A 23,439-nucleotide genomic window follows, 5' to 3' on the forward strand; every position below is an offset into this window, starting at 1 on the left:
CTGTACCAAAGTTTGGCACAGCACATATGGTCTTTAGCATGATTAGGATATTCTATTTGAGTAATGGTCCTTGAAAACAGAATATTGTATACTACTGAGGGCCAAATCTTCAGATGGCATAACCTGGCATAACTCCATTGATTCAATAATATGGATCAGAAAACCTCTGAGCAAAAGATGTATCATTTTATGCTTGGAATGTGCTACTCATGTTGTGGAGGTTATTGTAATTCAGCTGGATAAATACTGCTAATAGATGAAAACTGAGTCTTTCCAGGAAAACATGAAACCAGCTTCTAAGTAAAGACGAGTCCAAATAGTAACTCATCAGGAAAGACACACATCTTATAGACTATTACAACAATAATTTGTAGCAAGTTCAGCACCAAGATTTTACTATGGCATTTTTTCACTCTGTAACAGTCTTCATTGATAATAGAACAGCATATATCCCTTTTCATTAGCATGTAGAGCTCGATATTAAGCCATGGTTTCTGAGTTTGGCTTTTAGTGTAAATATAACATTTCCATAAATAAGATAATATTTAATATGACAGAAGATACTCATGATGAACCACGCATCGGGACACCAAAAAGGGGAGCAGGTGTACTAGAAGTTTGACAAGGGGAACTTTATTGGTAGTAGATACAATGTAACAAGGATAGATTTCGACCTTCACAAACTTAAAAAAAAAGAAAAGAAAAAATATTAATACAAAAAGTCAGCACTGCAAGAAGGCAATCCAGAAGCCCAAATCTGTTAAGAAAATCTAAATAATTGCTCATCTAATTCAAAACTGAGGAAGGTGTAAATTGATCCTGCAATATGATACTGATCAAGTGGTTAAAAAAGGCAGGAGGGGGAAATGCTCTGCAGTTTCCACTGGATGCTTTCTCATTTTCCCATTTGCAGAGAAACAGGAGAATTTGAAACTGAACCCATGGGAGTAAAAATTGCAATTTGCTCTCTAAGCATATCCAGTTCTGACTGCCTGCTCTTATTAACCAGCTTGTCACCAGAAAATGTTCCTTATTAAATTGCTCAAGTAATAAATTATTATTATAATAATGTTTCTCTGTTTCTCTTCATATAAAATTAATGTATCCAGATTGGCATTGTATTTGCTATACTTTGCACTTTAAATGTAAATATTATCAGTTATTTTCATTATTAAATTCTTGTACTGATTTTTATGCTGCTAATTTAATTTTCCTACCATTAGATTTGTTCTTTTTCATACAACACTCTCTTCATGAACCCAGATGATTACACTCTACCGGTCAAAACAATTTCTGCTAGCAGACTGTGGTCATGTTGGAGCTAATATAAGTTAGTATAAATTTCACACAGGAAAGTCAGATGGAGAGTCAATAGAAGAGCATTAGATTGCAAAGAGAATTCAGAGTTTACTACTACAATTTCAGAACATATAGGGGAAAATGGTCTATCTTGCTAGAGCTAACAAAGTTTATTATACAAGTACCTTGAGTTAGTCATAGTAATGAGCTGTAACACATTTTTGACTCCCTACAAGGAAGGCTGGCAAAGTATGAAACAAGAATTGAGACAAGGGAAAGCCTCATCCAAAGCCAAGAACAGAGCTGAAGGAACTAGAGAAAGAAATGAAATTTAATGATGAAAGCTATGTGGTACCAAACTGAGACAGGAGTATAAATGTATTTGTTGTGGCTGCATGCTCTACTCTGAAATACTAATGCTGACAAATTTGAGAGTACTTCAGTGTGACAATATTCTCATTCATTGTATTAGTCTTCTGCTTACATCTGAAACTCCATTACAGCTTTCAATGGCTACTGACCCCCGTACTTGCACACTAGATGAAATGTTTTAGGATTAAGAGAGGGAACACTGACAGAATAGCAATTTCAGGAGGGATTACATCCTCTAAAAGAAAATATGATTCTAAAGGGAGAGGAGGAGGAGGGAAACAGGAAGAACATTTTGTTGCTGTTTCAGGAATCAGCATTCTCCTTGGAAAACGGCCACTTTTGCAGGCTTAGAGCTAAACCTTCTTTCTGTGATCTGTCCAGAAGTACCTGTTCTCATTTCCAGTGACTTCTTTAAATACTGTTCCTGCTTAAGAAAAAAAATTATAACACCAAATCAACCTTAACTTTCCCTTAGACAACATCTATGCAATAAGAAGTTTGTATGATAACAGACATGGAAATGCATGAAAATGATTATTTTCTCTTGGTTTGTTTCTAAAACATTTTGATTTTTTTTCCATCTTTCCTAACACACACCACATAACCACAGAATAAGTTTAAACATGTTTAAATGTTTAAACATCTGAAAAGATCACTTCCAGATCTGTTTTCTGAATAGTCAAGTTCAGAAGTGTTTGGGTTTGGCTTGGTTCCAATATTCCTGAAATTATTTACATCATTGACATAAACTCGTAACTGCAAAGAAAGAAAATTGCCCATTAAAAAGACATGACAAGAGTCGACAAAAAATTACCAAAAGCATATTACCACACATTATTTCTCAGGATTTGAAGATGTTTAATATCAGGAAAATATACTAAAAAATGGTGAGATGCATGGTTGGGCTATTTTAACCTGCTTTGGGAAGGATATATTACAAGTACTTTATGCAAATCTCAAATCAGAGAATTCTTTATCTGATCCTGATGAAAAAGCAGGAACAATAATCAAGAACTTCAGAAAATCCCATTATATTAGTACCAAAGAACAATAAGGAAAAAAAAAAACACAAACATTTTTTTACATCAGAAGTGAATACTATTTTCGTAAGTTTGACTTTACAGAATATTCAAAAGCTTTTTCAGCTCAGTTGCACAAAAAAATATTCTTTTTAAACTAGTAGATTTCTCAAATAATAATTTCACTGGTTTCAATCCCTGTCTAATCAGTAAGCCTATAAATTATCAATAGTCTATCATAACTTATTATTTTCAGAAGACTATGATATGTTTTTTCTGATGCCTCTAAAATAAAAATCCACAGAATCTCAATTTAAAATTGGAGTCTCTATGCCCACTTCATATTTTGTAATATTTGACTTCTATTTTGTACAATGCTGTGCAGAGCTGAGGCCAGACAAAAGTTACTAATCCAAGGAACTCAAAATGTTTTACTAAAGTAGGGAAGTAAAACGTCATCATTCACATTCCACAGGAGGGAAGCGACTGCCAGAAAGAGATTTAAAATCAATAGTATGAGGTCATAAGGCACTTGCACAATTCTTTTTAAAAATTACAACCAAATCCCCCATTATTGTCATTTGAATGAGCAAACATGCTTATACTTTTGGGGAAAAATATGTCTTAAAATACTAGAGACATTATTTGCAACACACTTGAAAAATGACTACAGGTCTTGAAAGCCCTGAATAAATTGTGCTTCCAGGAGTGTCACACTTAGATACAATCTGGACCAATACTTTTCTTGTGGATTTAAATAGTAAGACACACATTTATACCAATGTTCTAATGATTGTATGCTACAGAACAAGCAGTTCACTGTTTCACAGTTTGCCTTCTGTAACAATTCTGCTTGAATTTTCAAAAGTTCACAGCACAAGTTCTGTCATAGACTTACGTAGGTGCAGGGAAATCACAGCCGTCATGAAACAGAACAGCATATATTTCTTAGGTACTACCTTTACAAGTTCTAAAGGGCATCTGTTGATTCTGCATTGGACTTAGAGAAAATAAAAAAAAAAAAAAAAGGACTTGTAAATGAAGATGGTAACTTTAAGCTGCTACATCTGTCTCTGTGAAAAAAACCAACCAAACAAACAAACAAAAAAAAAATGAACACACCACATATATTCTACTCTTTTCTGTGAAGGTTTAGTCTGTATGAAGGTAGCAGCCAAGAAACCAGTCATTTTTCATGCATTGCAACAGATCTTCTTAACATTGTTATTTACATACTACTGATTTGTTATGTTTGACCATCTGTTTGTGGGTGAAATACTGTAGGCATATTTCATTTTCTTTTGACTTTGCTTAAAATGCTTACCAAAATCTTGTCTCTCTCTCTTTTTTTTTTTTTTCTTATAAATACTCTATGTTCTTTTCATCCTGTTGGAAAAAATGCTACATAGTGATATTCCAAGGCACTGACGTTACCCTCAGTGAATTATCTGTGGGTCTCTTTAGGATCTGAAGCACTGAATGGATGATTCTAAGTGCTTTTTCCTCTCTGGAGACTTTATTTTTCCTCTTTTACAACTAAATGAAAATAATAGTTTCACATAGTTTAACTCTATGCTCTTCTATTTAAAATTCTCTAAACAAAGCCAATAATTTTTAACCCGTTAATACCTGTAAACAGCAGGTTAAGATTGCTTAAAAACACATATGCACTAGACAAGGACAATATAAAATCTACATTCCACTTCAAATTCAGCTAGAAGAAAGTTTGCTATACTAATACCCTGGAAGCAATATCATGTATAAATCCTTTAACAGCAGCTGCTTTGAACATAGTGGCTGATCTGAAATGTCCTGTGATTTAAATCCAAGTCGTACACAAAGTAATCCTCAAACAACTGAATCCTATTTAACTTCTCAAAACATTTGAATTTGAATGTGAGAAAAGCAAGCATTTCTAAAACCCCACTTTTAAATACACATTTAACTTTAATCTCTTTTTCTGACTCTTTCTGGAAGTATATCACCTGTACATCCATCTCACTTATATGTTCATGTATATACATATATTTGAATGCATAATGTATTCAGCTTACTAAGAACAGATTCAAATGAAAATCTTCCTCAGTTCTAATGCTACCACTAGAATTATTAATGTCTGATCACAGTTTGGACCACAATATGCTTTTTTGGCTGGTCAAAAGGAAGTATTTATTTGGTATTCTTTTTTTTTCCTTTCCCAATACAATAAAATTTGAAAAACCAACAAACCAAACCACATAAATTCCATTTCCCACCAGGCCCAAACCAAGTTACTACAAAATTCATAGTGAAAGAAAACTGGATAGCCACACAAAACGAAATAATTTATAGTAAGATTTATACCAGTGTCATATCAACAGTCAGGCCTACTGTTATGGTACTTGTTTGCAAACAAGTGCTGAGTTGGTGCAGAAAATCTGTGTGAAAAGTGAAAGACCTGATTCAGATTACTTCTGAAATAAGGAGGAATTTAATCTCTACATTAATCCGTCACCATTCCAAATATAAGATGGTACAACTCCACTATATGTATTCCTCAAGCTGAATATCAAGAATGCAGCTCAAGAAGCTTAGTTTTAGTTACTGGTTTTCTGCCAGTGGCTATTATTTTCCCATCAATCTGAAGCCATGACTGGGCAAGATGCCAAAATCCTCTAGTCTACTTCACATCATGTCAAGAGATGACCCAATGAAGTTGCTAACTCTAAAACAGAATTAATTAATTTTCTGGTTTATGAAACTCAGAGGCATTGACTTTTGTCCCTGGCACACATAACCCTGAGGATTCAAAAACTAGTATTTCTCCATCTTCTTAATTCTCACCCCTTTGCTTGAAGGTCCGTTTCTGTGCCTCAGCCATTCCAATTCAAACCCTAATGTCTTCGATAAGCGACATGAAAAAGCAGCAAAAGTAGAGGCAAACGCCCACTTCTGTAAGCTTTTCTATACAGAAGTTAACTTCCATAGAGGACAAGGATGAAAGGTTGGAAATTGCACGTCCTAAGAGGCTGCAGCAAGATTCACCAACATCTATCTGAGACCTCAGCGCCTCTGTAAGTTAACGTCTGTGTTCTGTATCTCCATATTTTTTACAGAGCACTTACAACTAAAAAGAGTGAGAAGAGTTTATAAAAGGGACAGCACTTGTTCTAACAGTAACAAACTAAACTCACTTCAGCCTTCCATCACCTCATCTGCTTTGCAGTCTGTTCAGTGGTACTCTGTCTTTTTCCTACACAGGAATAAAAGCAGTAATTCATCTACTGTTTGGTTTTCAAGGACTACAACACCTAAGTTCTCTAAAAAAGTTTGCTGATATTGATAAGTTTGCAATGTGATGACACACTGCTGTTGTACCATTTTTACTTGTATCATACTGAGGTCTATTCCAGCCCTAAGAAAATCTGTTGCGCACCTTGTAAGATTATTTCTATGGAACAACATTTTAAATAAAATCAATAAATAATGTGACCTGCAGGTACAGTGAGCTGCTCATACTGCCTATGAATTGCTAGTACAAATCTCCCCTAGGCTCATAAACTTCCTGTCACCTGTCAGGTAGGCTTCAACACAAATTTGAATGATTCAGCTGGACACACTGGGACAAGTGAACCTACAAGAAAACAGCAAAAATCAGTCTTCTGACATGACAGGAATTCTGATTTTTTTTTTTCCACATATAGGAACCATTGAAATAGGCAAAATGAAAGAACCACAGCATAGTGTATTTCTAGGTGTGATTTTTAAATGTTTCAGAAGATATCTTCCTTCCCTTCTGACAGCTCCTATTTTTAATTCAGTCACTTACTCCATTTTCATAAGACATAATGGAAACTTTGTTCCCCTTTCTTCTGTATGTCAGGCTATTAAACTATCCCATGGCATGTGAGGGGATGTGGGCTGACTTGCTGAGTGGGGCAAAACTTCTCAGGAAGACAGAGAGGAAGACCCGGAACTCAGCTTACAGTAGGAAAATATTGCTGTATTCCAATAACTGCACTGACCTATATAATCCTATGTAATTTTTGCCATTTAAAATAGTACACAGAATGTAACTATTCTTTAAAATAACTACGGTTCTTCACTGTGAGGATGGTGAGGCACTGGAACAGGTTTCCCAGAGAAGTTGTGAATACCCATCCCTGGAAGGTTTCAAGACCCAGTTGGACGGGGCTTTGAGCAGCTTCGACTCCCATGGCAGGGAGCTTGGAACTTCTAAACCAAATCATTCTATGATTCTGTGCTAGCACAACTGCTAACGTGACTTTAGTTAAGCTTTGCAAAGGTAGCTTGTAACAATACAGCTTATACATCTTCCTCTATGGGATATAGCAGTGTAAATTTGTTAAATTACTGTGTATGTATATCCCAATTGGGCAGGACACAGATGTGCAGACTCCTCAAATTATCCCAGTTATGGGTAAAATGGTAATGTTTGTGAGCTGAAAAAGCCTTAGATTAGGGCCACAAAAAACATTTTTGGTAGCACAACTGCCTGTTAGGGTGATGTTTCTGTACTGATAAAAGTTTTGTTTTACCTGGTGCTATAGCAGTAACAACTGTATTAAACCACTATATTAACAAGAGAAAGATGTTTTTTGGATTGATGCAAGTAACATTGATGTAACATTTCCCTTTTTTTCTTGGTTTTTTTTTTTTTTTTCTTCCCTCTTGTTATTAAACTTATCACCTAAATAGTAGCTGTTTTTCTTAATGCAGCCTAGGTACTACAGACACGTTAAGGACTAATTATTTTAACGTAATACACATAAAACATTTATTTGAAAAAATTACAGGGAATCAGGGTAGCATGACTTTATCTTGTTCTTTCTCCCTGTTTCCTTATCTTTCATCAACTATGAAGTAAATTGCATTGAAATTGATTGGAACTAACAGGGAAGGGAAAACCAAAACAATTCCTCACTGAAATGCCTACTGGGTGAGGATTCACATTCTTTCGCTTGTCCTTATTGGTATGCTCAAACCTGGACAGGAACACCATTAACTACAACACACTTTTTGTCATGTGTATCACATAGTTATGAGAAAGTAGTAAAAGGAGAGAGAGAGGAATGAGATATTAACTAACTTTAATACCTTGTAATTAATATAGTGTTGTCTGAGCACCATCACAGATCTGATCGATATCACAATCAATATTCTTGTTTGCAACTTTACGGATACTTAAGGGGAACAAGGCATCACTTTTTTTTTTTTTTTAATACCTTCTCTGTATAAATCATACTTAGCACTGAAGGAAAAAAAAATAAATAAATGCTATCTGACCAACTTTTCTAATATTTACCTAAAAGAAACTAACCTCTGTCAGTTAGAGCAGTTCAACATCAGAAACAAGAACTATCTTCCAGTCCTGCTGAATGAGGAAAAAGAAAAGGAAGTTTGCAACTTCAAGTGCTGCATTTTCCTAACTAGAATAACTATTTCCTCCAATTTTTATTCAGAAGGTCCCTCAAATTCTTAATTCATACATGCAAGGAAAAGCTAATTTGAAGTTTTTTTCCAGATGACCACATGCTAATAAGCCAATAGATGCCAAAGCAGCAGTAGCAGATACCAAAGTAGTGACACTCTCCTCCTTCTCTCTGAAGACTGCCAGTTATTTCATTAACAGCCATTATCATCATCTCCATCATTGTCTAGAAATAGACACAGAACTATTTCAATTTTCTAGAAAAACAAGTAAAGAAAACTCTCACAAACTTTACCAAAATGATCACGTATTTTGCTTTTTTTTTTTTTTTCATCCCTATAGAAACTGTTTTTGTTGGGAGTCTGCTTAACAAACAACAGGAGAAGTTCTGTAATAAAATTGTCATTTGCATGCTTTAATATTCACTGTTATCATGGAAAAAGAACAGTTAAAACTTATCCTTCTGCCTGTGGAAATCCAACTTCCTACCACCTGAAACAAAACATAGTCCAGCTATTTTAGTACAAGATATATGTTGCACAACTCTGATTCAATTGCAGGGACAGTGGCATTGTTGTATGCAGGTCAATTTACTACAATACGCCATTGCTCTCCTTCTTGACCCATAGATATCTAGATTCATAAAGAAAGAAACTACACTTGAAAGAAGAAAACTGTTCCTTGAAAGGTCAAGAGTGTATTACATAGAGCACAGATCATAAAGCAACACAACACCACACTTGTTCTTTTGACTGTACTCAAACCCATTCATTTGTTTTCTTGTTGTAAAGAGAACACTGCAAACATTACTGAACAATTTTTATGGCATACAACGTTTGCTGTATGAGTGTGACATAGTAAGACAATATACAGTTATCTCCCCCATGGACATTTGACTTATTTTTTCATAAAATAATGATTAAATACGCAAATTGTGTTAAACTTGTATGAATGTAGGAATACACACATATATAAAAATTAAGCACTATACATATAGAATCAACTGGTAAAATATGCTTTGGTTAATAACTTTTGCTGAAAAATCAGCTCACAATTATGCTAAAACAAAATTTTCAGCCAAAACCAAACTATGAGAAGTGTTACAATAATTGATTTCATTTAAAAAAAATAATCATTTTTTTTTAGCAAGTACTGAGACAGTATTCAGGTAACAGCCTTCTCTAACTTGCATGTCCTTCCTGTTCCCTTTTCTGCTTCTCACTTTTCATGAGTCCTGTGCGTAGGACACTCACATGAGTTCTTGTCTTGCTCTTCTTTGAGCTTATTTATAATTATGGTATAGAAGGTAATCTTGTATTTGTCTGAAGACTGTGTAAACTTTTGAGATAGTAGGTCTTCCCCTGAAGAAATTCACTTTTGTAAAAAATGCTTAAAAATCTACTAGAGCAAAACTGGAAGGAACAGGTATGTAACCATGTAATTATATGGTTGATGACAACAATCAGTCTTAGAACTGGTGGACTTTGTGACGGTCATCTACCTCCCCTTATTCATCTAAATTTATTAAAATTCCCAGAATAAATTTGTAGATTTCTTCAAAAATCTGGAAAAGTATTGGCCTCAGACTGACCTAAATAAATTTGTCTTCAGGTGGGCTTCTGAATGGAGAAAAGTTAAGTTATTATACCCCTAATGTAAACCCATGTGTTAGTTCCTAAGACAGAAGTATCAAGTTTCACAACTCAGCAGTCAAAAGCTGTAAGAGAACGAACAAGGAGGTGAGAAGAAAACTTGAAGCACAAGGAGGTCAAAGAGAAGTAAGAGGAATACCAAAAGACACGAAAATTTTTCCCTAAAATATACTGAGATGCATTACACTCCTTTCAAGAAAAGAAAATCACAAAAATGCATCATAAAAACAAACTAATATTAACTAGAAAAAAGTGCTAAGACTGGAAGTTTCTGTTCTCACAATTCAGGAGTGCTTACTGATAAAATGAACACTGGTTTAAAACTTGTAATCCGAGCTGCCTTTTTTTTTTCCTCAGATAGCCTGTGTCACTGAAGGATATTATTGAAAAAAAGAATTTTGCACATTCAGAAACACTGTATATTGAACAGCAACAATTAATGGTCGCAAATCATTCTAGAAGACTTACAAATTCAAATACAGAGCTTAAAACGTTAGAACTCAAATTTTGCTACTTATTTGATGATTTATATTTCTAGTTCCAAGTAGAAATACAATAGAAGTACCACAACTGCCAGGCTTGGAAGCCACAGTCTAAACCAAACATTATTTACTTTAATAATAATTCAAGTTATATAAAGATGATGGTGGGAAAATAAGTGCTCCATATTATAAACTTTCTGGTTATTCTCTGAAGCTTCTAAAGATAGTTACATCTGGAGACAGATTCTTATACCAGATAGATGAAGGTATGAACAAGTATGACTTTGCAATAAGTTAAGAGGTTAATCATTCAGTGACCTACCTGTCTCCATAGTTTGTATGGGCTCTGCAAGTGCACAGCTAGACAAACAATCTATACACACAGACAGCTGTAGCTTTGGATCATGGACACACAAGAGTAGCTCTCAATAGCTCTCTTAATAGGTTGTAAACAACAGATAGTATAAAGGGTGACAAGAGGAATGTAGTTTCTCTAAGAAATACTACTGAATATTAATAATGAGGATCAGAATGAAGAAAGCACCAAGGATGCTCTTCCAACTCTGCTGACTTTGAATGCCAAACTGTAGCTCTAATCACTAGAACTTAAAGTGTATGTCCATTGGAAGTAATATCATTAGTATGTTCTGACAGACTTGACTTAATATAGTGGGATATTATATTTTTTTTGCTTGCGGGTTTCCATGCATTTATTGAAACAGAATGGCCACCTTCATCCTCCTGAGAATCTTGGGCCTTGTTTCTCCTTAAATAGAGGAGAAAATCAGTGGTCTTTCCTTTTTAATCGCAAATTTTCTGCCATTTCCTGTATGACAACAAATAACTTACTCCCTGCAGATATACTCCCTTTGTATTGTGTAATAATTAGACATCTTTTTGCTTCTAGCTGTTGCTGAGTTAAAGCCAGTCGTGTACATTTTTAGGTGTCATCGTTTGGTAGCTAGATGAATACTGCATGGAAATGAATGGGTTATTAAACAAAGGTTGAGGTTTCCAGGCTTTACTGCTGAAGCCTAACGAAGTATATCATTCACCATCCAATTCATGCTTGCAAGATATTCCTTGCATTCTTATCAACTGAAAGGTTACTTTCCAATTAAATGAATGCTGAGATTCCGGTGCACAAATTGCCTGACATAAAGAAAAAATTCTTTGCTTCCTACTGCATATTCCTTCCCATTCATACCCTGCTAGCACTTTCCAAGAACCCTTTCTTCCACTGTTCTGTCAAGGTTATTTTTAATATTGCTTATATAACACTACTGTTCTGCATTTGTTTGCAAAGCCAGGTAATTTTCCATACTGCTATCAGTTCTGTCATTTAAGCCCCGATTCAACAGAGACAGCAACCATATGCTTTTAAAATGGAGAATACAGATAGTCTGTTTATCGTGTGCTCAGATTCTTTGCTGACCCAGAGTCAGTGCTCAGAACACACAGTGCGACAAAGTAGTCAGAAGGGAGATATCACTGCACTATCAACAGCAAAGTCAGTGTATTTGGAGGTCTTGTCTGTGCTGGAAAGTCACCTCACTTGATCTAGGTTAGTGCGGTCAATATAGCATAACCTGCATTGTTTGTTAATCTCTCGTACCTAGGAGTCTGCTAGAAGTCTGCTTCACTCAATCTCTCTGTTGTACCTGAAGATCAGCGTACCAAACGTGAGCTTCTGCACAGCAAATAACTCTCTCAGTGTAGATGTAAACAGAATAATCTTTATATGGACAAATTCATTCCTACAAAAGATGAGAAGTAAATTATTCTGGTACCTTCATACAGAGGTTCCCCCATGTTCCTACAAGTGTGTCATGCCACTAAAACGAGTATCGACTCATAAAGGAAAGTACTTCCTGAAGTATGATGCGATGAATGCAAATGCCGGCAGAAGCTCTTTGAGCACGACGGGTAGGCCGGGTGAGAGTAATGAGTCCAATTCAATATGAATTTAACATCAGTACTCTTTAATGAATATCAATGTCCGCCAGACCACGTTTTTCCAGCCCTTATATACTCTATACCCAAACACCATGCGGCAAGCGCAGACTACAATTGGTTACACTTACTGTCACTCTTCCCCCCCCACTATGGTGATTGGCTGCAGGGCACTGTTCACAAACTGTTCATGCGCAGCGGCGATGCCCCTCCTGCAGCCTGGGTCGAGGGCAGAGCAGCTTCTGTTTACTTCCCTTCTGTCTTTGGTGTCTCAGGGAAAATCTTCTGTGTAGCACAGCTGCATCAAGCTCTGGCTTGTTCACAGCACACAGCCAGAAACTCTCCACAACTTCCTATTCTGGCAGCCCATGGCAAGTCTGACAAGGACACTGTGAAGGAACACTCAAAGTCGCACTCTCTCTTGCTTATGAAAAGGCATACTTGCTGCTGCTTTTTAATTCAACTGCATCATTGAGACTGTCCATTCTTAACTAACTCTAAATCACACTTTTTTTGTCTTGAAAAACAGCTTTTGGATTTAATTTATACATTGTTTGTTGCCAATTGCTCTCAAAATAAGTTTTGCTCTGACCTTATCGAAAATCTTTAAAGCTACTTGTTATGTTATGTATTACACCATTTATAAAACATCTGTCCTACATTTGACTGAAAGACCTAGCAAATTACTTGAAGTTTTATTCATTCAAAACTAATCTTATAACTCAAAGCCTGTCAGTATGGTACATCCCCTGATAGCTTTGTTCGTACACTATTTGGCAAAATGATCATAATACATTTTGACACCAAACAAAGGAATCATTTTGAATATCATGTCTTCAAGTGTCTAGTAAGACAAGAGTTATCCTTTCAATCTCTGTAGAATATTACTAAATATTCATCTGTTCTATAACTAAATGCCATCTGTGTTAGACTGGACATATTTTTGATAGCTCAGAATCAGCCAAGAGAACTAATGCTATTTATTTTTTATTTCCATGACAGAACATCTTATTTGATTTTCTTGCACAGCATACAGTATCTAAATCTTGCCTTTGCAATAAAAAAAACCTCTACTTATTCACCTTTTCTCTGTAATATTACGTAGACTTTCTTGCATAAAAAATTAAAGAATTTCACCTTCATTCAATCTGAGAATATGTTCCCTTATGAATTAGAATATTTTATTGCATTTTCACCCAAAATATATAGTGTTAAATTTTATTCACTATTCTGGTATTCTGTTTAACATGACAGCAGTCAATCTTCTTATGTGTACCACTTTCATTAGGCATTTTAGCTACACTGAACAGCATCAGAATATTTATCTACATTTCAGATGTTTCATTAGTTTTCCAAAATGTAGTAACATCAACAAACTTTAAATTCAGTTTAGTACTGTAGGAAACTAATCCATATGCTGCTGCTTCCTTCTACTCAGACCGTTTCATCGAACGAATATCAGTACATTTACAGATTTCTGCAGAGGTGAAGGCAGGTGGTAACTGCTGCAGAGAAAGGGAAGAGGCAAAAATGGGAGGCTGCTACCAGGATCTGCTTGTTTTTTTAGGGCTGAGTGCTTCTGCTGCCTGATTGCTATAGAGACTAGACATCAGCCTAAGAAGGAGCTCTTATTAGCATCTGTGGGCAGTCGGAAGGAGAGGGAGAAAAGCATCTCCAGCTAAAATGAAGATTTCTATTCCAAAGGGAGGAAGGATGAAAGGACTGGTGGCGGTAGCAACAAAATCAAGAAAAAAAAAGGAGGACAAAAAACTGAGGGGAAAAGAGTGAATTTGACAAAAGTGGTGCACATGGAGAGCCAGATGGCAAATCCTGACACTCCTTCAGGCTTAATGGGATGGGGGAATGTCAGTCTGTCTATTAGCATTTTCTAATGCAGTACATGCTCTCTGCCACATGAAGAGGCCTCACAGACATGCAGGCTCTGATCAATGCCATATCCTTATTTGTCCATGTTCCCAAAAGAACCACTTTCTATATAAGGCACCGATCAGTTAATATTTATGGGTTATTTTGAAAACAAAACAAACCAAACAAACAAACAACAACAACAAAACAAACAAAACCAAAAACAAACAAAAAACCCAAGTCTTCAAATTCAGAATGAGTAAAACTGAATTTGCAATAATTAAGGACTACATTTTCTAAAAATCTGCACAACTGCTGTTTTACAGTGCTTATACATTATGAATTGTATAGGGTCAATAGAACATAGTGATAACCCAATTCATGGCTGGATCTCCTAGATGAAATCATATGCCAGGTAATTCATTAAATATTATTTTATTATTTTTTTAGTGAATTAAAAAAAAAAAAAGAAAAAGAAAACCAGCGCAGCCCCAATGGCTTACTAAATCCTTTGATTTTCTAACATATAATTCATAGTCATCTTTCCTGTGTTCCATATATGGTGGTAGGTGGTTCATTGATACACGTGAAACACAAACATGTGGGAAATAATAAATAAATATGTATTCCAGGAAAAGCTCAAAGATAGCAGTATGGAAAAGTATGGTGCCTATAAGTCAAAACCCATACGTACACAGATTTTCATACAGTAATACAAAGTGTGTGTGTGTGGGGGAAAAGTTGCATTTTTTTTCTATTTCTGTAGCTTTCATCTGAAATCAAATGCATGAAGTTTTGAGGTTGTTTTTTTTTTTTTTTGTACGTGTTTCTAGTTTTCCAGGTACCCTGGGAGAATTTCCACATTGCAGAAGATAATAGGTTTTCTGTGGCTACCAAAAGCTGTGCTATTGCCTATAACATGAGGCATTCTGCTAAAGAAATCAGAATACAAATCTGGTTATGCTTCATTACTTTGTGGTACAATCTAGAGTAATAAGCAAGTTATTTTGCAAACCTTTTCATATTTTGAGATTTATGTTGATTTAAATTTAGAACATCAGTAGTGCTTTTATGATTTGAAGCTTTGTACCTCTCGTGTAGCATTTTCCAGGACATCCACTTAGAGATTTCTCTTTTGTGTTTTTGATTCATCAATGGTCAGGAGCATCCATCAGGCCAGGAATTCACATACAAGTGATTCTGTAAAGAGATAAAGAAGAAGAAAAAGCTCTCAAAGAGTCAGTAGAAAACAAAATCAGAAACATCCATGTCTCTACTGAATGTAGGGACAATGTTAACAAAAAATTATACAGGTGCATGTTTGCAGCCTGTTTTAGACTAAAAATAGCTCTGAATGAGTGATTATGTCCACTCATATTTTTCTTAAATGGTACAACCAAGCCCTAATAAGAAAGACATCTAATACATTACAGGAAATATTATCAAGGAATAGTGTTTTTCTATTACCTGAACTAATACCACTTGTATAATACCTTTTATTTATGATGTTTCAGGAACATTTTAATTTTTAATTTGTATTTTTTGTCATCTAGATTTAAGCAAACTTTCAAAGTATACTTTAACTTCTGATAAATTAACTAGTAAATCTTTAACTGGTAATGGGAATTTAATTTTACACAGAGATTTGTAAAGTGTGCTCTTTTGTAGTCATAATAGTGAATGTCCCATTTATCTACAGGATTTTTTTCTCTTATAAGCTTGTAAAGAGGACAGCGTTGTCAGGTAAAAAGTATTTCATGAAATATTTGATCCGCTTTGAAAACTTCTGTTTGGTCTCATTCTAAAAACTATTATTTGGTCTAGTTCTGAAAACCTAATGGCAAGAATATGCCTGATTCCATTCAAATCAGGTTCAGAAATCATTAGAAAATTCAGTTCACTTTGAACCGCACTGTAATAAGAAACAATTCAATCTGCTCAGTTTTGGATTGTTTCCTTCCTTAATGTTGATAACTTTTAAATTATTCGGTCTTTGTCCTTCTTAGACTACATGTAGGGTTTTCAAATTTACTCTCACTGATATTAGAGAACTTAAAGATTCCTGGAGCATCAATAAGTTTGAATGACACCTAGGAACAGCTAATGAGTTGTGTATTCATAGCAGCTAAAGTCATTATAGGATGTACTGCATTAGGTTACAGAGTAAAAGTAAGATCAGATATAATATATGACATTCTGGATTTCTATTTATACATACACATACATACATATATACATACATTTTTTTCACTTGCTTTATAGCAATCATCAGAAGTAAGACTACAAGAGCTGTCAGATGTAGCTCAAATTTTGTACATAAACCAACCTGAAATATTAATACCCAAGGCTTTTTCAACAACAGAGACTCGGTCCCACGTTTTATATCTAGCAGTATCTGATTTGTGCAATCCACCAGTTTTCCTATTTAATGGTAGCTGAAGCTGTGGAATATGTGAAAGTTAATGATACTCTAGAGCTTATTACTTGCATTTTCAAACTTTTATAAGGCGGCTATCTTAGATTTTTCCAATACATATGCCATACATGTCTCATACCCGTCATTATGCATTTGTAGATTTATTTATTTTTTTTAGGATAAAAGGCTCTATCATCTCACCCATAAATTACAGGCCACATAATCTTACTTGGGAAACTTTATGAAAACACAGATCTGCTTGTGATCACACAAATATTTTAGAAAGATATTTATGATGGAAATATTAAAAGCACTTAATGTTTATATTTCTATGGATTATTGACTTATTCACAATACATAAGTTACATATCCATAGACTTAAAAATGTGTGAAGAAGAGGAGTCACATAAGCCAGCAGATGAAAAAAACCAAAACACCTCCTTCAACCAGACCGTAGAAAGTACTGCAAACAGGTCAAAAGAACTTGGGTGCTTTTCCTTTCTTGGTGACTGGGAAGTATCAGCCAGGATTCGTGGTTCCATAGGTCATGAATAGTGTGAGTCATTTTTGAAGTATAAGCAGGGCTGAAGGCTGGACAGGCCACAGAAGAGTTCCACCTTCTGATATGGGAGCATGGAGGCGAGTTTCTGCTGGATAAATGCTCTTACCATAGGGTAGCAATCAGTTGCTATTTCTCTAGCATAATATTTATTTATTATTCCAGGCTAAGAGAGGCTTCAAGCTTCTATTTTTTTTTACATTTAGATACTCAGAACACAGATATGATATTTTGGTCATTTTCTCTTCTCCATTCCCTTTATCTGTTTATTTTGAAAACTGCCAAGTGATGACAGGTCTGATGTGTTAGGAGACAAACTGTTCTAGTAATTTACTTCCTAAAACACTGAAAATTTGAGCTTTCTCTGTAGCTTGAGTTTTCTTTGCTTCTGTATATTGGCTCTGCTTTTGGGAAGGACATACAAACTAGAATTTCCTGTTGTAGAAAATGATAATGCAAACGGCTTTAGAAATTAAGACTAAGAAATTTTAATTTATATAACACAAAGAAACAAGTTTTTTTGGTCATTTTGATGTTAAATCTGCATCTGCTAAAAACAGTGCTCCCACACCAGACAATAGAAGTTACAGCACAGTGTCACAACTAAGCATTGAAATTTGATTGTATGAATTCTGTTGCCACACAGAAATTTTCATTTGTATGGTAACAGGGAAAAGTGAAAACATTTTGCCTTTCATCAGAAAAAAAGCACTGATATTATTATTATTTCTCACAACTATTCTCTGTACTTATATGACTGTTTTATTCTATATGATGTACGTTATATTAATATACTCATCACTTCACTAAAAATTACTAAATGAAGTAACTGGTAAGTAAAATATCAATAGACTCTACTTAGCATGAAGTTACACAGATTTTCCCAACTGGTTACCATAACTATAGATTACGTCCTAAAAACTCAGAACTGATTCTACTGAAATCAATGCACACAGCCATTCCTTGTGTTCAAATGGGGTTTTAAAACAAGACAAATTTTGTAAATGCTAGAAATAAATAATGAGAAGAGGTAGGTCCACATAGCTATACAACATCAATTACACTCCAGAAAGAGAAGCCAGCTCAGATAGCATGAAGCAGGAAGACACAATGGTATGAACACTACCAGATGACAACAGGCTTTCTGCCATCCTGAGTAACGTGTTATCTAACCAAAATTTGTCGTTTATTCTGCTATCCAGACAAAGAGAAGCCTTTCTCCTCCTGTTCATTAAATGCTTCAGTTAGTATATTGCAGTTCTCACATAATACAGAGTACCAAATGTGTGATTTTCTTACATCTTATGCGTTTCTTTGCACCTGTATAAAATGCTGCCATCTTCATTCAGACGATTTACCACTACTCTGCAGAGGTGCAGAGACAAGTTAAAATGTATTGCAAGGTTAATGATGTTACTGGGACTCTCTTCTTTCATATTTCTTAGTTTTGAGAGATATCTAAGCTACTCGAATATTGCAATGCAGGGTTTTATTACTAAATTATATTTAAGCCAGTTTTTCTATCCCAATTATAGTTAAGAATAACAACTAGACACAGTAGCTCAGATGAATTCCAGTGGCACTATTCTTCTTTGTTTTTTACTAATTTATTGTGTGAATTTGATAAATTTTAGCAGTCAGGGAAGTGAAAAACTACCCCCATTGGCTAACGCCAAGAACAGTTCAAACGTGTTAAATCGGGTTCTCCAAACAGCTGTGCCAGTGTTCTTCTGTCCAAAACTGCTAGTTGAGTCTTGAGTCTTTAATGAACAGCCTGCCAGCTGCATGAAGCATTGCCAGATTGTATGGGATATAAACAAACATCTACTTGGTCTTATATTTAGACCAGCAAACACGATGCGTTTGTGTCCCATGGTCAGACTTAAGCCTAGACCTCTGAAAATGTATCCTACTGTATTGAAAGACTGTGCCATCTAGCTCTCTTTTAAAGTAATCCAGTTACTCTGTGAGAGATTTCAGCACTGCCGAATTTGAGTTAAATAATCCCTGTAAGCAGTTGGACGCTAAATGAAAATATTTCTGCTGTACCTCAGCCAAGTCTGAACACATCACAGTATTTTTCCACACAGATTAATTCAAGGTCATTATTTTACCTATTTTTTACTAGGCAAGTATTCATGCAAGAGGCTAAATCTTATTAGTTTTCAATAAAATCCTCTAAATAAATTCACTCAGGTCTCAAAAAAGTTAATAAGGTTGAAAAGTTCACTGGCATTAATTGTGGTTTTTAAGGAGAAACAGGCTTATCTCAAGTTTTCTAAACTGGAAAGTCTTTCCGTTAGATTATTATCACTTAATGATCATTCAAACACCAGGTTTCCATGAATATTCCATTGGGTGTGACACCATTACAAAGATTTATCACAAAAACTGGTTCAGCTGTCACCTGAACCTAGCACCTGGAGAAAACCAAAATAAAGTGAAACAAAACACACACACACACAAAACAAAAAACAAAAACCAAACAAACAAAACCCAAACAAACAAAAAAAAACAAACCAAACCAAACAAACAAAAAAACCCCACAACCAACCAACAAGCAAAAAATCCCAGCATATTTAACAACAAACACTTCAAAGGGCCTTGAAACAAATTCAGCAAACCAACCAAAAAAAGAAAGGAGAAAATTACACCATTACATGAAACATTAGCATGACACACAATTGTGGTAATTTAAGGAGGTAATCTGAGGCATAAAAGAATTCAAGGTTCCTTCTGAGACAAGGACTAAGAGGTGGATCCTTTACATAGCCAGGAGGCTTGCAGTTGATAAGCATCTGCTACGAGGCCTCTAGTTTAGGTGTTCTCTCTAGAACTGTTTATTGTTTCAAAAAGAAAAAGTAAAAAAATATGAATGGCGAAACATAGTTTATTAATTGAGGTAAAGAATGACTCAGCATGGAATGACTAGTCTCTGAGAAATGGATTTTGTACAAGATGACCATCTTAGTCAAAGAAGTATGAATGGTAAGACAATGCACCCTTTACAACAAGGAAGTCAAATATACTGTTGAATGACAGCTACCAGGAGGTGGAAACAGGTGGTCAACCAGGGAATTGCCCCTCGCTGTGCGCAGCAAGCTGCTGCCGGCAGCACACCTTCTCCTTGCCAGACCCCAGCCAGCGCTACAAACACACAGACAGATGCACAAGCAGGTGCTCAGAGGTGCAATGGGTCGTCAGGTTCTCCCATTAAAACTGGGGCTAATGGCTGAATGGGTTTGTGAGCCCAAACTGGTATGTTTCTTTTGCATGAGGACACAGAAATACTGATGCATGCTTGTGCATGCCTGTGCACACACATGTGCAAACACACATAAAAAATAAAATGTGGAATTATATAAACTCAAAATTACACATCATCCATGCTGTTTCTGTCTGATTTCTTCTCTTTTATTTCTGTCTTTAACGCTTTCAGATGGATAAGAGACTAATCAAGCATTGATTCTACTGTTTGAGACATGTTCTTTCCCAGACAATTAATCCTGGTATATAGTCCAGGTAAAATGTTCAATGACAGGCTCTAACTGCCAGTGACATCAAGAGAAATTATGTCTCAGGGTTGTAAGACTTCAAAACTTTAAACAGGTCTCTCATTAATAAATCCAAGCAAAAAGGGGAAACTCAGAAGTGAGTGTGTAGTTCTGGGAGGGTAAGGAGGAAAAATTAAGCTACAATGAGCTTTTAGCCACTCACCAACCTGTCTAGTTAACGCACCACAATCTCAGTGCAAGTGTGCTAATTAGGAGCCACCAGCAAGCCACGGTGCTCCTGCCACGCACTTTTTCACCTATCTTAAATAAGCTGAGAAAAGCTTCACTGGTTTTCATGTCACTCAGGGGTTTCCCTCACATCAGTGGATATCTCAGCTGGAGAGTTAGGATAAGTATTTTGGCTGCCTTTGAAGCAGCAGAAGCCCCAAGCCCCAGTATCTAAGGTGCTCAAAAGAATACCAGCCATGTCTCTCAAATAAAATATTCTAAGAGAAGGAGCCTTCATAGGAGTGGCTAAAGCCTCAGGTTATTATTGCAAATGTAAGTTAGAAATCCAAGTCAAATGCTGAGCATCCTCTGCACTGACTGAGTTTTTCCTTTAGATGACCCCAAGGGAAAAAGTGGAATTCTCTAATGTAACTAGAAGATGTTAGTATCAAAGACTTGACTAAATTTTCAGCTTACAGGTGAATCAGAGAGGTATCTCCTTTATACTTTGGCAATATGTACACAGAATTAAACGTAAACTGTGATAAAAATATTTAGCAAGCTAAATTCAGGCTACATGGCCAAATAATGGAAATACAGGGAGACAACACAAATACAACTGTATGTTTTAAGTAATTTTTTTTTTTGGGGGGGGGGGTAGGGGTGGGGGGGCAGGGCAGGCAAATTTTCCTTCTCCTACAATGTTATTTCAACATCAATGTAAGGTCCTGAAAACAGTGATCTATTTAATAAAACATGACAAAAGTAATATCAGCACATTCACAAAAATTTAGTTGTAGACAGTTTGCTATGGGATTGACCCAAAGTGCAAAGCAGACAACAGCTTTTACTACATTCCTCTTGGTTCAGTAACTCATTAATCTCATACAAGAAAAAGACAGAAAATCGGTTATAGATTGTAGCTATCTAAACACAAATGGAACCTAGAGACAGGATATTCAGAGAAAACAGTGAATATTCTACGGAAAAATTGTACTCAGTTCATGATATAGATACGATTTTTAAACAATGTTAATTGTTCAGTCAACACAAGCTTCCCCCAAAACAAGAGCTATGGGGGCTATGCTATGGGTTTCCGGTTTTCAAATATATACTGTTCTAATAATTGGCACAACGTGCCTCTGCTTCAGCCTTGAAATCTCTGTAAATATGTGTACAAAGTATGGTGGGGTTTGTTTGTTTTGGTTTTTTTGTTTTTTTTTTTTTTTTTTTTAGTTTTTATTTTTTTTATTTTTCAGTTATAAGACATTAAGGTTGAAAGTCAGATAATTTTATATAAGTAATCAAGATAGAAACAAAATGTCACCTAACTATGTTTCAAACATCATGCACAACAAGAGGATGAGAGTGATAAACTGTCCTGGATGTCCCCCATCTATGTAGTAAAACACAACAAAAGCTCACATACTCTGACACACACACAAAATGAAAAATTATTTCTTGAAAATCTGGATTTAATCATTCAAAGGTAAAGCATTAGTATTCTCTGTCTTCATTTGGGTAACTCAGAATTTTTAGGATTATTGGAAGTGGTCAGACAATGTAGGAAATAAATTAAACTGAACAAAAAAATATTTCTTAAATTTTAATCAGTTCAGCACATACAGATACTAATTCGTGAACTATATGTTCCTGGGATCAATTATTTATGAAACACTGCCAAGTGATAAACTGAATTTTATTATGTAGACTTTCCTACTTTACCTTAAGTTTTCCATTTTCTCCACAAACAGCAGGCATGTCATTAACTCGAACAACCAGGAATTAATAAAATTAGAGAACAAACAAAGAAGAACCATAAAGTCCAAGCTGCCTGAAAAACATTCACTTTTCCTTCTGCTTTGAAATTTACACTGGCCTGAAGCCCAGAAATGGCAATATGCAATCCAGTATCTGTGACAAGTCTAAGATTGATGTCTTTTGACCTGTCATGATAGGGAGGGGAGACAGAAAAGGAAGATCACAAGCTTTCTGATAGAAATAGACCATGTTTTATCTGTTCAATACAGTAGTAATGGTACTATAATAGTATGAAAACAGGATTTTGCAATTTTAAAGTATTTTGGGGTACTGTTAGTAAACTTCATTTCTCCATGGCTTGCATGTCACAATTCAGAACATGCCTACAAAAAAAAAAAAAAAAGGATTAAAATACAAAACCTGGAATATCTTAAAAGATTCTTGGGACACAGGCCTGGACTTTTTAAACTTAATGGCAAAAACTCCACTCACTGTGCTGAATCAGACCCTACAGTGCTTCTACTGTAGACTGATTTATTTGTTTGCCTTTCATAAATGTGACACAGTAAGATACGGGAAAGGGTTTGTTGGCTCCTACTTGTAAGGACGCATGTAACTCCCTTCTAGTTGAGCACTCTGAGGATTTAGCTCTTTGCTTAGTGTCTGAGTTGACAAATACAAAGCTAAATCCCAAGTGGAACACAGTACAGAAAAAGTTAACTTCTAAGCATGCATGCAAAGGAGAAAAAGCAGAGCTTGGAAACACAGAACATTAGGTAATCCATGGCGTGGACCTGTGTTTGCATCTAGTTTTGTACCTTGACTCTTTGACTAGGAGCCATACAGTACAATAACAGTGTTATCTTGTTCCCACTTTCCATTAGGAGCAAAAGTTAACATACAGGAT

General features: G+C 35.5%; 1 long non-coding RNA gene across 1 annotated transcript in view; it reads right to left on the bottom strand.

The window, feature by feature from the left end:
* LOC139827008 (uncharacterized) overlaps positions 1 to 23,439 on the bottom strand; it is a 59,017-nt gene that overhangs the window by 32,506 nt on the left and 3,072 nt on the right. Inside the window, exon 2 of the long non-coding RNA XR_011737184.1 lies at positions 15,165 to 15,274. This is a non-coding gene — a long non-coding RNA (uncharacterized lncRNA). The remainder of the gene's footprint in view (positions 1 to 15,164; positions 15,275 to 23,439) is intronic.

This window comes from Patagioenas fasciata, chromosome 1 (assembly GCF_037038585.1).
Source record: "Patagioenas fasciata isolate bPatFas1 chromosome 1, bPatFas1.hap1, whole genome shotgun sequence".
In the NCBI taxonomy this organism is placed as follows: Eukaryota; Metazoa; Chordata; class Aves; order Columbiformes; family Columbidae; genus Patagioenas; species Patagioenas fasciata.